We start from the raw sequence: 12,038 nt of genomic DNA, 5'->3' as shown, positions 1-12,038 counted from the left end.
ATTACAGTTAATGACGGATTTATTATTTTATGGATCCAATTTATTTTATTTGAGTACATAATGTACCTAGATGTATTAATTATATGTGTTATATTTCCGCTGTGTCGACTGCTAGCTGGTGTGATGTCAGCGCCAACTCTAGGGAGAAAGCAGAATCTCACGCTCTAGCTGGCTTGAAGGTCATTGAAATCAGTTCAGCTACATCAAAGGTACCGACGCGAAGTGTTCATTCTTTATAATCCCTATTCGCTGGTGGCCGTACTTGTTCCGCCTCTTAAGATACCGTTCCGGACTGCCGCGAAAACTCCTCGACACTACAAGTCTTCAGTTATGTTTAACCAATACAGAGAAGGTACTGTATGTATCATCCTGCCTAAGGTTTTTCCGTGGTTTTCCTAAGGCGTTAAGACAAATGTCGGGATGAGCCCTAAAAGAAATGGGCCACGGACCTGCATTCACTTCCCCAGACATTGGTGACGGCTCAAAATTAATGATTATTCACATCGAACTCGGGCCCTAACAGAATTCAATCGTCCCCTTGTACAGATCAATGGAGTCATCAAAGAGCCAATTGGCTGGTCTCCTGATCTGAGAAAAATCATCAAAGAGCCAATTGGCTATTGCCGTTAAGATTAATCCCTACGCGTTCGAATCTTCAAACAGCCAAACTGGCTCGTGCCTAGACTTCTATCACTCCTCACGTCCTTGCAAGGGTGGAGTTGGGGCTGTGAAAAACTGAATATGTGAGCTCCAAGCCTCTTGGCCACTTGTCTCACTTCGGGTATCGCAGCCCCAGAGAAGGAGCGCTAGAAATTTCCAGTGGGTAAGCCGAAAATGGACGTAACTGATTGGCTACAACATAAGGGGGGGGAGGAGGGGCAGAAGTACAGCGACCTGATCCGGAGGAGAGACGCGATGGTACCAACTAGGAGGAGGAGTGATAGAAGTCTAGGCACGAAATGGTAATAGACAGTTTGGCTGTTTGAAGATTGGAACGCGTAGGGATTAAATCTTAACGGCAACAGCCAATTGGCTCTTTGATGATTTTTCTCAGATCAGGAGACCAGCCAATTTCTCCGATGGGCTGCGTTCGCTGAGAAACCGAAGATCTGCTGCTGCTAAAAGCTCCAAGCACGTCTGACTTCTTCCACGTCCAAGAAAGAAGTAATTATATAACATCAGAGTAGCCTATATTCTTATATACTGTGGCCGTACTTATTCCGCTTCTTAAGATACCGTTCCGGACTGCCGCGAAAACTCCTCGACACTACAAGTCTTCAGTTATGTTTAACCAATACAGAGAAGGTACTGTATGTGGATCCAATGCAGCTGTAGCCTATTATTTTAACGCATGACAAGTACGTCCGTAAATAAATTGTAGGCACAATAATAGTAATATGCGTTACAAGAGCGGTATGTTGAAGTTTTCATGTTCGAGGAAAAGTTTGAAAAAGCGAAACGTAGTTGAGCTTTTTTATTTCCGAGAATTGAAAGAAAACATACCGCTCGTGTATCGTACATTATTTTGTGCGAAGATCGTTTATTACATACCCGAAAGAGGAATTTCTAATTAGTTGCAACGAAATCTCCATCTTGGTTTCTGTTCAATGACGGCAAATTTGCAAAACAAAAATATCTATCTTCAACATTGTTGCTTTAAAATGTTTTCTGTGTTTACTATACTCCAGCAGGCCGTGATATACGTCTGTCTTTTTTTTCCCCCAGTCTATGATGAATCTGGAATCTTGCTGATTTTTTCACGGCTTCCTTAATGTTACGAATGCAGTAACTTTAGTGGAGTTGTAGAGTTTACTTAATTTTTGCAAATATTTAAAAACAATAATTAACAGTGCAATTTAGGTGAAATTGCAGTGGTAAGTTTCCAATTTATAATTATTACTATATTGAACGTCTCTAAAAATAATATCTAAAAAGCCTAAAGCAGTAAAATCAATGTGTCACTTAAGCGGTAAGAAGAGGGGAATTGTTGTGTGTGTTAGGTTGGGAATACTGAATGTGAAATTTTAGACTTTCCGCGGATTGGTTTTGTGCGGAAACGAAGCAAATACGCACGATCTCGCACAAAATTCTTTACCTTCCATGGTAAAAAAATCCTACATATTAATCGTTCCCCCCCCCCCTCCCCATACTTCTTTAAGCTTTATCTCTCTGAAATAAATTTTAAAATCTATAAAACTGACCGAGTCATGTATTAAAATGTCGTGCCATGCAATGACTTCAACTTCACCTTCTCTATGTTTGTCGCTCATTTACTCCAAACTGCATTTTTCTAAATTCAATCCATAATAATTTACACAATACTTAACATATGCGCACTATACTTTGTTTCTTCGGATATTATAAACGAGATGACTTACAACCATATTTATAGCATCATTAGTTAAAAATAAAGAAAATATATGCGTTGAACATTTCACGATTTTTTTACGTATATTCGAAAAAAATGTGTGACTATTTCTAATGGAGTTACATGAAACCTGATATATCATCCTCTTCATATCCATGTTAGCTTACTTACTTAAGGCTTTTAAGGAACCCGGAGGTTCATTGCCGCCCTCACATAAGCCCGCCTTCGGTCCCTATCCTGAGCAAGATTAATCCAGTCTCTACCATCATATCCCACATACCTCAAATCCAGTTTAATATTATCCTCCCATCTACGCCTCGGCCTCCCCAAAGGTCTTTTTCCATCCGGTCTCAAAACTAAAACTCTATGGCCCAATTGTATAAAACTCCCTGACTAAAGATCAACTTTGATCGAAGATCGAAAAGTGAACCGAGTTCAGACACTTCTATTGTATAAAACTTTTCTGCGATCAAATTACCTTGGTTCAAATGCAATCTAAGTTCACGTGAAAAGGATTTGGCAACATCGCATAAACAGGTGAAATACGTGATGCGCGGACAGGTTTGATCAGTGTTGCCAATCTAGCGACTTTAACTCTTTTTCAACAACAATTTCTTTTAACTTTTATATTGCTTAAATATGGATTTAGTGACCTTTTAGCACCCCATAGTGACAAAATTTAATCTTTCTTTGTTGATAATGAGAAATCTAGCGACTTTACAACTACTTTTTGGCGACTTTCCGTATTACACTCTGTTGGAGACACTGTTTTTTTGCAATGTAAATAATGGCGGACAATAAGAAGAAGGTTGACTGTTCTCCGAGTTGTTATCATGTTATGGTGTTTGATACTGCTAAACATAATAAAGCTTTATAAAACGACAATTTTCGTTCAGTAATACAGTTAATTGAACATTTATGAATGTACCTATCATATCCATTAATAATTAATGGTTGTTATAAACATAATATAATTATAGGTTATGTTATTTGATACTGCTGAACACGATAGAGCCTTATAAAATATAAGATTGTGTATTAAAGCAAGAAATTGAAATATATATATATATATATATATATATATATATATATATATATATATATATAAATGTACCTATCATATCTATTAATATTAATAATAATGGATATTTTATTTGCACAATCTGTCACTCGTATATTTCAAACAGAAAAGAAATAACTGAACTTGGATCATCTAACTTAATCGGAGAAATTTCTTCAGTCAAAGTTGACTTTAGTTTGAGACAAATTAAACTCAGATTAGACTTTATACAACACAAAATTCCAAGTTCAGCTGAAACAAGGATCAATTTAACCTCTGATCTAAGATTAAATGGTTTATACAATCGGGCCTATATGTATTTCTGGATTGGCCCATACGTGCTACATGCCCTGCCCATCTCAAACGTCTGGATTTAATGTTCCTAATTATGTCAGGTGAAGAATACAATGCGTGCAGTTCTGTGTTGTGTAACTTTCTCCATTCTCCTGTCACTTCATCCCTCTTAGCCCCAAATATTTTCCTAAAAACCTTATTCGCAAACACCATTAATCTCTGTTCCTCTCTCAGAGTGAGAGTCCAAGTTTCACAACCATACAGAACAACCGGTAATACAACTGTTTCATAAATACTAACTTTCAGATTTTTTGACAGCAGACTAGATGACAAAAGCTTCCCTACTGAATAATAACAGGCATTTTTCACATTTTTTCTGCGTTTAATTTCCTCCCGAGTGTCATTTATATTTGTTACTGTTGCTCCAAGATATTTGAATTTTTCCACCTCTTCGAAAGATAAATTTCCAACTGTTTTTATTTCCATCATATACTTTTTCTTTTCGGGATTTACTTCCAAACCTTTCGCTTTACTTACTTGAATAAAATTTCCGTGTTTTTTTTCTAATGCATGTGACCTACAACTCAGAAAATAATTACCAAAGAATATTAAAAAAAATGGATAATTATGAAGGATTAACTGTTTTAATAACATCGCGTGCAGTCAAAATATAAGGAAAATAAATAATACAAAATGTAACTTTTACTCAAATATGAATATGTATCCTTCATAAAAAAGGAACACACACAATCTATGTATAATAAAATGTCAGATCAAATTGACTTTATAGTGATGAGATACAAAAATTCTGTGATTCTTGTATCAACGGATAATTTCTGTGGAGACGTTTTTTTAAACACTGATGTAAGTTCTAACTTTTGCTCTGCTGGACTCCATGCGAGCTACAGCTCATGCTCATTTCGTATAACTTTAGTCTGCATCATAAGTAGGGACCGGATTTTTATATAATATCAAAGTGTGAAATATATACATATTTATGTAAGAAAAATAAGCTGAATATGTACCAAAATATGTAAAATTATGAAAATATTTAATATCAATATATGGCTGGTATAGGATAGGTAAGACACTCCAGTTGTGATTTCATAGAGCACCCGACTTTTTTACCGCACACTTGACACATTACTATTTTTCCATCTGTAGTGAAAGCTTCGTCCATCGCAATCCATGATTTTATTTTTGTCGTTAGGGTTGAAGATACAGGGTCCATTTTAGTTAGTTAAAAGCAGTAGATAAACTCACTTGCACTTTATACTGTAAGTACTAAAACTAGAGAACTGAGTGAAATGAATGACACAACAGTACTGCAAGCACTGTTTCGCTTTACTGCATTAGGAGAAAATAAGAGGAGATGTGGGGCACATGCATTTTAGCTGCTCCCTGTAAGAAACAAAGTATCTACTAAAACCTCAAACTATAGGCATTTACAAACTGTTGTTTGAAAAGTGACATTCCTGTCTCATTGAGAAGAGTAGGATTGTTCCAGCCGAGAACCATACTTTCTAATTGATAGGAAAATCCCATTTCCATATAGGTCTACTAAATTTAAAGTAAAGAAGTCAAGCAATAACCTGAAAAGCTACTTATTTTAATCTTTCAACATCTTTCCTGTTTGTTCCTTTACTCCAGCTTCTTTTCAAAAGACGGCTACTTTATTGCGGCTCATGTCAGACTTGACACGGGTTTTCCCTGGAAAGATTAGGACGAGGGTAGGTAAGGTTGCAAATTGCATGGGAACGGCTTGTTAAGACATGTGCATGCAGAACAATTATAGTTCGAGACAATTCATGTCGTCCTCGTCCCATGCTACTTTTTGAGTGATTTTTTACAATACAAGTTAGTTGTATGAGAAAGGTTGCCTTTTCAGCACTCATATTTACGGTGGGCGGTATGGGGTGAGTACCTCCATTACTTTCTAGGACTAAGGACGTTATGTTTCGTCCCGAAATATATCCTTTCTTGGGTGCGTAAAAAGGCTTTTTTAAATCTGTGTATTTCAAATTTGTAAACTTCCCCAGCAGAAGTTTTTTTTTTCTTTTAGAGAAGTAAAAACGAACAAAACTCCTAAATATGTAGATTTATGTAATACCAAGCCATAATATGTAAATATGTGGTAAAATGTAAAAAATGTAAAAAAAACGTAAAAAAATGTAAAAAAATTGTACAAAATTGTAAAAATTGTAGAAAATTACTAAATTGTAAAACTATAAAAATGTGTAAAAATTGTAATTGTAATATTGTAAAATGTTGACATGTTCCACATCTTAAAGCTTCATTGCTCATGTAAGATCTATGGAATAAAATAAATGAATGAATGAATATGTAAAAATATGTAGTATCAAAATTTAATATATTAATGGTAATTACAAGATTCGCAAAGATTTATTTCTGGCTGAAAGGAATATAATATGTGATTACATAAAAATCCGGTCCCTAATCATAACATGTGAACGAAAATATTGAATAAATTTGAATTATAAAATGCACCCGCACCCAGTGGCCAATCCTCCATTACATCATACCAGTGGCGGCTCGTGAAAAAATATTATGTGTATTCACAATTTTGTGGTTCCAAAATCGAAGAGAATTTGAAATCGTACGTTTAGTCTAATATGAAATGTCATGATTCCAATGTTTCACTAACGAAAAAAAAACCGTATATAAATTCAAAACAACATATAATAATAATAATAATAATAATAATAATAATAATAATAATAATAATAATAATAATAATGAAACTCAGTCTTTTATTTCCAATTTTTCTTGGTAAGCCAGTTTACCCAGTTCTTTACTGTTCAAAATTACTTGAACAGAGTTCATTGTTTACGTTTGTTAAAAATGAATACATACCACAGTCCCGTTATTTACAAACGCGTGTGTTCAGTAATATATTTTGATTCACAACACACTGATACACTATAGCCTATACCAGTACTGTAATCCCACTCGCATAGTTTACTATAAATACATGCCAGTAAATATTATTCTTAAATATTATACACTGTCATACAGATACTTAAATTCACACCACCACAGTCAGCCAGCACGTGTTTGAAAGCCAAACTATGCTATTATGCCGACACTGAAGTATAGTAATTCACTAACTACACTCTCTTAGCAGCACTGTACACGTAAGTAAACGTTCCTACAGTCAGATGCTGACATCTACAGGCTTTTAAATTTCCTCCTCGAGATATAGCACGTGAACGATAGGCATCGATGCACCTGACATCTGTAGGATAATCATCATGTTCACTTAACGCTTTGTGCTCTTGACGAGTCATAAGCGGCCAGCTAAAGACAATTTTCTCCCGCGCATGCGTGAAATTCCTGTAACCAACTCGAAAAGAGCACGGCTTGTACGTGAACGGATGTTGCCAAGTTTACATAAGAAGTTTATGCAAGATGCGGGAAGTTTAAAATACTCGATTCTGATATTATACATCCCCACTACGTCAATACGGTATCAAATAATAAAACTAGTCGTGCATTAATGGAAACAAGGTGTTCACGTGCTCTTGTGTTCTTATTGACGCACCGCCACTGCGATCATACTTCTCCGGAATAGGGTCCTTATCTCCTTCTCAACTTCTGTCCCTCATTTTGTTCTTCTTGTCCTTTCCTCTTCATCACCCCACTCTTCAACTTCTTACCCTCATCTACTTCTCATCACAGGTAATACAACGACGTCATTTGCAAGAATGACGCCAATGCGAGTATTGCAATGAACTCAGTCTTAGCTTCCTTTGAAACATTACAATTCACACCACGAAGGTAACTCACTTCGTTTACGTCCTTCTGATATACTCCCACACAAATATGTGTAACTAAATTTAGGTAACACAAAGGCCACGCGTGTTTATAGAGCGACTCCAAGAGTCCTTCGCTGGGATCCGAAGTAAACACTCCAGCTTGTTATGTTGATTCTGGGTATTTGCGAACAGTTGTGCCAGGCTGTTCTCACATTCCAATCGTATTCGCCCCGTATCAGAGTTAGACAGATGTGTAAACCATGCAGTCACAAGTAAAAGCATTCCGACCAGCTAAAATATTGACACGAGAGCAGGGGAGAGGAGCAGAATATTCCTGCCAGCGAGAAGAACTCCAACCTGTTGAGTCTTACATCTTCGTATATAAGATGAGACTGTCTCTGGCCAATGTCAGAGGCTGGCTTTCCACGCCGAAGTCCCGTATTCAATTCCGGGGGGAAGCTGAAGTGGAATTTGTGATATCAAAGACGGCGTGAGAAGCGAGATCTCTCGGGGATCTCCTGTTTTCTCCGTCTGCATTGTAAAATTTATTTTTGAATTAATTTGGTGTAAGTACTACCAACTTCCCATGCTTAAACATGCACAAATTTTATGATGGAAAGCAGAGTTCTACATCGGACGTTTTCGCTCGAGCGCCAAGTAGTTCATAGCATAATCCGATAGGTAGCGCACATGCATGATGGGTAAAATTGTCACGAGCGATAAATCCTCGAATGGTATAAGCCGAGCGTTAGACATTCGTTCTTGTTACAGTGATGAACTGTGTAGTAACATCATAGATGTTTATCATTTCAAAACTTTGCAGTGTTTAACCAACCTCTCCATAGTACAACTACAAAACTTGCTTTAAAATGTAATACAGGGACATCATTTTATATTTACTTCAATTTTTATTGTACCTGAGTTTTTGAATGTACTTCACTCCCACCCCTTCAACCGTCTTCCACACAGATCCAAGACCGCATATACAGTCATAGTAGCCACAGTACGTTCCAAAAATATGTAAATGTGTAAATATGTTCGTATTTTCCAGTGACGAAAGAGCTTTCAAAATTGAATCATTTTCGCAAAGGTACTGTCGTCCATTTGCCTACGTCGTATCCCGGTTTCCCCCACAAGCTTTTATTCGCCAGCTAGTGGCTGGGCTGCCTTAGCTCTTTTCTGAGAACATTAATTTCTGTTAGGAATTGGACGTCTACGTAATATTATACAACTGTTTAAAATAATTTAAATTAAAGGGCCTCGTTAAGTAATTAACTGTTACGTGATTTCCCTCCTTTCTACGACCCTACGACATAACCACTTGGACGGACAGTAGATAGTATGTCTGAGTAATTTTATCTTTTCGGATCGGGCAGAAGTGAAGATTGAATTTACAATACGTAAGGTACTCTTTTATAGAGTAGGTACAGAATTATTTCAACATGAGTTACTAGTACGAAGAACTGGTAATTGGAATTACGTACAATAGTCTATAGTGTGATAATATGCACATTAGAACTGAAGCCTGTATCGAAGTGTGTTTAATATCCATATTATGATTATTTTTCAATTTAATTTCATTCTCTATATTGTACGCTAATGTGTTGTAGACAGTAGGCCTATAATATACACTGCATAATGAATACGTCAACATGGACAGCTCAGTTCGTGAGTAAAGACACTCATTGATAATACTGTACTGTATTTTGATTAAACAAAAACCTAATGAAAATGATCAAACTAAAAAGCGCAATATTTCCTAGTTTACGTAAATGGATGAACTACTTTTCTTCCCTCCTATACCTAGTAAAGTAATTTGTTTGTATATTACGTCAGTATCATCGAACTCCAGTCGTGGAAGGGGGTAGCAAACGGCGTTGATCCAGAGGTATAGACAAGTTAATATTAAAAATGTTAGTAAAAATAAATTGATGTCCCTGTATAAATGTTGTAGGTAAATGTTCCCCCCCCCCCCACACAGGAGTGATTTTGTTTTGCCACATCTGATAGATGTTATTGGATGTAAATGTAATTATTATAAACGGAGAACACAATCACGACAATGCAAGAACTGTATCAAGTTTTCTAATAATAATAATAATAATAATAATAATAATAATAATAATAATAATAATAATAATAATAGTAATAAGAATAATAGTATTAATAATAGTAATAATAATAATCTCTAATAATTAGTGTATCAATCTTTGCGTCTGTAACAGTTGTGCAGCATGATTATTCGTTTTATTATATTTTCTGTGACGTTATCTCTGTACTAATATTGTTATTAATCTACTGCTATATCAATAATATTTTGTACAACGTTTCTACATTGTCGCAGTATATAGGCGGAACACTATGTATGGACCTATCATATTATATATGTGGTAAATCAAATCTTGAATAATTATTAATTAGGAATAATAACTGTATATCTAAGTTTTTCATACTATTTTATTTATAACTTCATGTTCCTGTTTTGGTACGTTCCATTGACTGTTCCATTAAACGTTTGTCTTAAACGCAGAAAATAAAGCCTTATTTTTACCGTGTGAGCAAAACATATGTGTATCTTATCTGTCGCCTTCCATACAAGATAAGACATGTCGGTGAGATGACCTTGTACTGTGCTTCTATTTATTACGAGCGTATCACGACCGATCGTATCTCACTCGAGGGTGCGACACTCGACCGAGTTCAAGCGAGCGATTTAACTCCAATGCAGCACTCTGATGGAAAGTGATGTAAGTTTCCAGACAAACTATGTGAATTATAGACTCCGCTGTTAAAAACAAACAACAATAGAATCTTATCTCACTGTGAATATTGTTCTATTCAAATCACTTTGCAGTTACAGTGGACCATTCAATATACTGTAGATATAGACCTATTTATATAAAAAATGCGCAATTATGGTTTCTGATTTGCAATCAGATTTCGAGTTGTAATACACCAAAAGTAATTCATTCATAGTTTTCTGCCCAGGACAGGTCTTTCACTGCAAACCCAACATTTTCCAATCTTTCCTATTTTCTGCCTTTCTCTTAGTCGCCGCATAACAGCCATATATTATTACTATTAAATACGAGAAAAATTCGTACCGGCACCGGGAATCGAACCCAGGACCTCTCAGCTCTGCGCACTGGGTTGAGAGGTCCTGGGTTCGATTCCCGGTGCCGGTACGAATTTTTCTCGTATTTAATAGTAATAATACAATAAACTCATTCATATTAGTCGTGTAATATTCAATGAGATGGGCGAGATCTCATACATACAGTATGAATATTTGATGTACATCCATATATGTCGTCTATCATCTGATATCTTCTTCTGCCCTGAACTCTTTTCCCGTTCACCATTCCTTGTAGTGGACCCTTCAGTAGGCAGTTTCTTCTCAGCTAGTGACCCAACCAATTTCTTTTTCCCTTCCTCTTAAGTTTCAGCATCATTCTTTCTTCATCCACTCTTTCCAACACAGCTTCGTTTCTTATTGTCTGTCCATTTCACACGCCCCATTCTTCTTCATATCTACATTTCAAATACTTCTAGTCGTTTCTCTTCACTTCGTCGTAATGTCCATGTTTCTGTTCCATAGAGTGCCACACTGTTTACACTTCACTACTCTCTTCCTTAGTTCTTTTTCCAGAGGTCCGCAGATGCTCCTTTTTCTATTAAAAGCTTCCTTTGCCATTGCTATCCTCCTTTTGACTTCCTGGCAGCAGCTCATGTTACTGCTTATAGTACACCCCAAGTATTTGAAGCTGTCCACTTGCTCTACTGCCTCATTTAGAATTCGCAAGTTTACCTTCTTTACTTTTATTCTCCGTCTTGTTTGCATTTATCTTCATCCCATACTGCTCACAGCTGCCATTTAGCTTCAGTAGCAAATCTCTTACTATCGTCTCTTCTGCTAACAACGCCATATCATCAGCAAATCTTACACACTTTATTCTTCTTCCTCTTACTATCACTCCCCCCATGTTCTGAAAACAGTTCTTTACTAAATCCTCCAAGTAGATGTTGAACATTGTGCGTGATAAAGGGCATCCTTGTCGTACTCCTCTCCCTATTTCACTTCCTTCTGACATTTCTTCTCTTATCCTGACGTTGACTCGTTTCATATAAAGATTATTGAATAACCTTCTCTCCTTCCAATCCATACCAATTTTCTTAGGATCGCCATAAGTTTATTACAATCCAACCTGTCAAAAGCCTTTTCTACGTCCACAAATACTAGCCTTCTATATACTTAATTTGTTTAAGTTATCTTTCGCCGAAGTAAATACCAGATCACTTATCTGTGGCACGCTAAGTATACCTCTTCATAGAACATCTTGTTATTCATCATCTTTTACAGTATCCACCTCGCGTCAATGGAATTCCTTGTCACAAAGTATTAGGGGCTGCAAGACAATAAACACTTTAAGAACAGCTTAAAAGATAACCTTATTAGCATTTCACTCCAATCATACTCATTTAAACTATCACTGGCTACATTGTTACTTCTTTCTTTAGACATCATCCTGATAGTGCTGTA

General features: G+C 36.3%; 1 protein-coding gene across 1 annotated transcript in view; it reads right to left on the bottom strand.

Annotated features, from left to right (window-relative positions):
- The window catches only part of LOC138696965 (pleckstrin homology-like domain family B member 1), a 733,810-nt gene that overhangs the window by 427,645 nt on the left and 294,127 nt on the right, over positions 1 to 12,038 (bottom strand). The gene's annotated exons all lie outside the window — the stretch shown is intronic.

The sequence above is a fragment of the Periplaneta americana genome, chromosome 3 (genome assembly GCF_040183065.1).
Source record: "Periplaneta americana isolate PAMFEO1 chromosome 3, P.americana_PAMFEO1_priV1, whole genome shotgun sequence".
Classification (NCBI taxonomy): Eukaryota; Metazoa; Arthropoda; class Insecta; order Blattodea; family Blattidae; genus Periplaneta; species Periplaneta americana.
Note: the sequence above shows the minus strand (reverse complement) of the source record. Positions and strands in the feature narration are given on the sequence as shown.